The following is a 6,457-nucleotide window of genomic DNA, read 5'->3' as shown; positions in this document are numbered from 1 at the left end:
TATAGTTTGCAGGCCTCCCTAAAAAACACAAACTTATCCTGACCCCTAGAGAACCTATCCAGAAAAGTTACCTTGGGTTCCAACAGGGGTTGCCTGGGAGAAGCGGGACCTAAGCCTGGAGTCAATGGGCGCTGCAAGGCAACTGCGCGCAAGTCTGCCACCTCTAGGCTAAGTTTTTGTATCTGCGCTACGAGAACAGTCACAGGATTCATAGTTGATCCAGAAAGGTGAGGCCAGTGATAAAGTCACAATGTTGCAGGATCATTAGGAAAACTGAGGGAAAAGGATGCACAACATATATAATAAATTAGGGTGCGACATAATGTACCAATTACAAGTAATCACAAAAGAAGAAGAGATGGTACATATACAAATGTGCACACTTTTATTAGACCTCCCTTTAAAAACATTCATGATCAAAGAAGCAGAATATAATATTTAGCGAAATAGCAATGCACACTGTGTTTACCAATTAGTGTCCCTAATCCAAATATGGAAATATAAGATATAAACCCATGTCCAACTATATATAAATAAAAGGAGAGAGGGGGGACTTTTGTTGGAGTGGTTCTCCCAACAAAATCAATAATTGGATGGCACATAAAATGTAGTGTGCAAAACCAACCCACTCACAAATCAATATAATACAAAATCTGTCATAAAGCATCAACTGCTATGGGGTAAGCATGACAACTCCTATACCAAGCAGGCCACTAAAAAGACCATATCATAGTACGTATAAGGCTGCCTAAATGATCCAATGTATCAAGCCGTATCACCCATGAGGTAGGATCAGGGATCAGTGGAGGGACCCACGCTTATCGCTGTGGGCTTCATCAGGGAGGGTAAGCAATGTTGCAGGATGATTTCCAGGGACAATGGGCTCCTACCCTGTCCCTCTAGCTAGGGGAACCCTAGGCTATCCCTGTCCCACAGATTATCCCTGATGCCAGTGTCTTGTACATCGCCATGCTCCTATATGAACGCTAATCTGTGTACTCCCACACCTAGGGAGGTATGGGACAGAAGCGTATGGAATATGAAAATGATAATGGTGGGGTGTACCAAAAATACCCAATATATTAAAGATTAAGGTACGGGTGCTAAATCTTGCATTGAAGACAAATTTGCAAAATCAGGAAGAGAAAAAGAATCAATGCACAATGGATATGCATACCAATTGCAAAAAAGTCAATGAAAAGTTATTCAAAAAGTCAGTACACACGTGAAAATTTAAAACCATTTAAAAACAATTGACCAGAAGGACCATGTCCATATGCACATAATACAAGTTTTATCAAGGTGAAAAAATGCATTCAAATCAGCAAAATATATACAGAACGAGCTATGGCATTCCCCCTTATAAGATATTATATTTGCATCTAGAGGACATATGCTAATACCTGGTAGCAGCAATCTCAACCCCGAGGCGTACCTCGAGGACAGTATAATCAAGATAAATAGGTATCAAATACAGGTGCATCTCACTAAATTAGAATATCATCAAAAATTTAATTTATTTTAGTTCTTCAATACAAAAAGTGAAACTATAGAGTCATTACAGACAAAATGATCTATTTCAAGTGTTTATTTCTGTTAATGTTGATGATTATGGCTTACAGCCAATGGAAACACAAAAGTTATCTCAGTAAATTACAATAATTAACAAAAAACACCTGCAAAGGCTTCCTAAGCATTTAAAAAGTCTGTTTCAGTAGGCTCCACAACCATGGGGAAGACTGCTGACTTGACAGTTGTCCAGAAGGCAGTCATTGACACACTCCACAAGGTCCAGGAGTTCCAATATTCATTTGGAAATCAAGGTCCCAGAGTCTGGAGGAAAAGTGGAGAGGCACACAATCCAAGCTGCTTGAGGTCTAGTGTGAAGTTTCCACAATCAGTGATGGTTTGGGGAGCTATGTCATCTGCTGGTGTAGGTCCACTGTGTTTTATCAAGAGCAAAGTCAGCACAACTGTCTACCAGGAAATTTTAGGGCACTTCATGCTTCCATCTGCCAACAAGCTTTTTGGAGATGGAAATTTCATTCTCCAGCAGGACTTGGCACCTGTCCACACTGCCAAAAGTACCAATACCTGGTTTAAAAACAACAGTATCACTGTGCTTGATAGGCCAGCAAACTCGCCTGACCTTAACCCCATGGGGTATTGTCAAGAGGAAGATGAGGGACACCAGTCTCAACAATGCAGATGAGCTGGAGGCTGCTGTCAAAGCAACCTGGGCTTCCATAACACTTCAGCAGTGCCACAGGCTGATCACCTCCATGCCACGCCACATTAATGCAGCAATTGATGCAAAAGGAGCCCCAACCAAGTACTGAGTGCATTTACTGAACATATATATCAGTAGGCCAACCTTTCGGAATTTAAAAACATTTTTCAAGCTGTTGTTATAAAGTATTCTAATTTACTGAGATAATGAGTTTTGTGTTTTCATTGTCTGTAAGCCATAATCATCAACATTAAAGCTATGTGTCCACGATGCAGAAATGCTCTGGATTTTTCCTGAGTGTTTCTGCATCTCCCTGGCAGAGAAAATGCATGCAGATTTTACATGCGTTTTTCCTGCCAGGGACAAGCGTTTATCACGCGTTTTGCACATGCGATTTCGCATGCGGGTTGTCAAGCACTTTCCAAGCGATTTTAGCATCACTTGGAAAAGTGCTTGACAACTTGGTCACACTATATAAATCCATGCAACCGGCATGGATTTTATATAGTGTGACTAAGTTAGTTAAAAACATTATACTCACCTTCCGATGGCCCCCGGTCTCCTTCTCCGATGCATCCGGTCTCCGCGGTGTCTCGCGGTGGTGTAAAAGGACCTTCCATGACGTCATTTAGTCATGTAACGTCATGGAAGGTCCTTTCACTCCATTACGAGCCGCCGGGGAGCCAAGACGTACGGGATAGAAGATCGGGGACCATCAGAAGGTGAGTATAATGTATTTTTTATTTTAAATTCTTTTTTTTTACAGGTTCTATGGTACCCGGGTCTGGAGGAGAGTCTCCTCTTCTCCAGACCAGGGTACCATCCGCACACTGAATCGCTTAATATCCGCATGTGCACATGTAGTCATGCGGATATTAAGCAATTCAATGCAAGTCAATGGCGGCAAAACGCCGCGATTCCGCAAAATAACTGGAAGTGCTGCAAATTTTTCCGCAATGATAACCCGTAGTGGAATTTTCCGCAGCATGTGCACAGCACATGCGGATCATTATTGGGGAACATGGCAGGCCTTCTACCAAGCATTTTTTAAGCGTTTCTGCGGCGGAATTGCTGCTGCAGAAAAGTTTAAAAAAACGTATAGTGGGCACACAGACTAACAAAAATAAACACTTGAAATAGATCCCTCTGTTTGTAATGACTCTATATAATATATGAGTTTCACTTTTTGTATTGAAGAACTGAAATAAATTAACTTTTCGATGATATTCTAATTTAGTGAGATGCACCTGTACATGATGTATAGCATAAGAGGCGTCTCACAAAGTATCAAATAAGACACCCACAATTGAGGGGAGCATAAGGTAAACAGCCTTCCTATCCGGCTAAAGTATATGACCCAAATCATACCAAAGCATGCCTAAATAGACAGACCCCTATAAGAGGAAATGAGAGGGACCAGACTTAGCATTGTCACACTACAATAATACACTGAAGAGTACCCTAGATGAAGCAGCACCTTCTACACGCAGAAAGACCCGACACAGACAACGGCAGCCCTGGCACACGCTGCAAACACGTTTTCTTCAGCATTGCTCAAGGTGTGCTGAGCGGCAGTGGAGAAAATCACTTTTAGCAGAAGACTTTATCCACTATACGTTCATGCTCAAAACCTATAACTGTGCCCTTCATCTGGCCAAACAACCCTACTTCACCAACCTCATCACTTCACTATCCAACAATCCAAAATTACTTTTTGAAACCTTAAACTTCCTCCTGAACCCTAAAGCACAGGCCCCCATCACCAACCTCAGCGGTGAGGATCTGGCCACTTATTTCCTAGAAAAAAATCAACCACATCCATCAGGACATCTCAACCCAATCTCCCCAGTGCCTGAATACCTTCCCTGCCGCATTTCATGTCACGCAAGATGTGAGAAAGACTTAGTGCAACAGAAAGGGAAGAGGGAAAGGGAGCCCAGACACTAGGGAAAGGGCAGACCTCCTAGGCTGATCTAATATCACCCTGTCTCTACTAACGTCCCTATATTGGTTCTTCACCAATCGCCGCACTTGAAGCTTGCCTGTCTTTCCCTGGAGTTAGGTCCTGGCTAGGGAAGGGAGGGGGATGAGCACTAGTCGATCCCCACTGACAACTAAAGACAACAAGGTGGAACAAACAAGGGAAGATAGCTTAGCTTTAGTCAACTTCAGAGAGATGAACACACGTCCTCATAGCTCTAGAGAGGAAGAAGTAATGCACTTGCTCCAAGCCTTCACAAGGGGTCATGTGAGTATCGCCAGCACCTCCCTCTAGCAGACCGCAGATATTTATACACCCAGGCCAGGGTGTTAATTAGCCAGAGGAAGATAGCAGCTGGGTTATAGAGAGAAAGCCTCTAAGAAGATGTCTGTAATGCCAAACGTAGAGATCTCCTGCAACCAACTGCAGGGCAACTGTCTGTCACTTCTGACACACCCTTGACACTTCAAGCTCATTTGCCTTCTTTGAGCCTGTTACAAAAGAAGTTACCCAGCTCCTCGCTTCTTCTCGGCCTACAACCTGCAACAGTGACCCCATTCCCTCACATCTCCTGCAGTCGCTCTCATCGGTGGTCGCAACTCTGCTATCTCTCAGATAACTCTCTTCTCAACCCTCTACAATCTGTTTTCTGCTCTTTACATTCCACTGAAACTGCCCTCACTAAAGTCTCTAATGATCTACTAACAGATAAATCCAAAGGTCACTGCTCCCTGCTGATTCTCCTAGATCTCTCTGCCGCATTTGACACTGTGGATCACCAGCTCCTCCTCACTATGCTCTGCTCTATTGGCCTCAAGGAAACAGTTCTCTCCTGGTTCTCCTCCTATCTCTCTGACTGCTCCTTCACTGTATCTTTTGCCGGCTCCTCTTACTCTCCTCGTCCCCTTACTATCGTGGTTCCACAGGGCTCAGTACTAGGCCCCCTCCTCTTCTCTTTATACACTGCCCCTATTGGACAAACAAGCAGCAGATTTGGGTTCCATTATCATCTCTATGCTGATGACACCCAATTATACACTTCTTCCCCTGACATCACCCCTACCCTAATAGAAAATACCAAGGATTGTTTGTCAGCTGTCTCTAACACCATGTCCTCCCTCTATTCCCTCTATCTTCAACTGAATCTCTCCAAAATTGAACTTCTTGTGTTTCTCCCCTCTGCTAATCTTACTCTACCTAACAATGAAATTACCTTGGAGGGTTCAACCATAACTCCCAAGCAGCATGCCCGCTGCCTTTGGATCATATTCGACACTAACCTTTCCTTTATTCCCAATATCCGATCACCCACCTGCTCTTGTCACCTGCATCTTAAAAACATCTCCAGAATCCGACCTTTTCTCACCTTTGAAACTGCTAAAACTCTTACTGTCACTCTTACTCACTCTCGTCTGGACTACTGCAATCTTCTGATCGGTCTCCCTCTTACCAAACTTTCTCCTCTCCAATTCATCCTGAATGTGGTAGCCGGGGTCATATTTTCTGTCCATTCGCTTCACTGATGCCTCCATCTTGTGCCAGTCCATTCTATAAATGACCTAAAACTAACATCCCCCATAATCCGAACCTCGCACCTCCGTCTCTCGTGCTGCGCCAGTTCTCTGGAATGCACTACCCCAGACTATCTGACTGATGCCCAGCCCCCACGTCTTCAAGCTCACTTTAAAAACTCATCTCTTTAAACAAGCCTACCACCTCAACTACTCAGTAAACTAACTTTCCCCTGTTCCCTCCTTCTAAATATTGTTCAGAATCTGCTCCCTACTAGTCATTGGTCTCCACACCCTCAATGCACACGATAACTGCACTCGGTACTTGAGTATTGCACTTAAACATACTGACTGATGACCGGATCATGCAGCTTTATATGAAAATCCATATTATAATTGCTAGACCTGAAATAACAAGCACTTTCCACCTATTGTGTCCCCCCATTTCCTTGTAGAATGTAAGCTTGCGAGCAGGGACCTCACTCCTAATGTAACTGTTTAAACTGTCTTACATTGTATTGAATTTATTGTCTGTATATGTCCCCGCTTAATTGTAAAGTCCTGCGGAATATGTTGGCACTATATGAATAAAAATTATTATTATTATTTAATATAACCATCTGCTCCTAACTCTGAACTCTTGTTCAATTCCAAACCAGGAAGTGGTAATCTATCACTGGCAAAGAAAGAAGCAAGGAGGAGGGTTCTTAAACCTGCAGGGAGTAACAAATTCAC

This window comes from Phyllobates terribilis, unplaced genomic scaffold (assembly GCF_046119375.1).
Source record: "Phyllobates terribilis strain yellow unplaced genomic scaffold, ASM4611937v1 Scaffold_2__4_contigs__length_985480577, whole genome shotgun sequence".
In the NCBI taxonomy this organism is placed as follows: Eukaryota; Metazoa; Chordata; class Amphibia; order Anura; family Dendrobatidae; genus Phyllobates; species Phyllobates terribilis.
Note: the sequence above shows the minus strand (reverse complement) of the source record.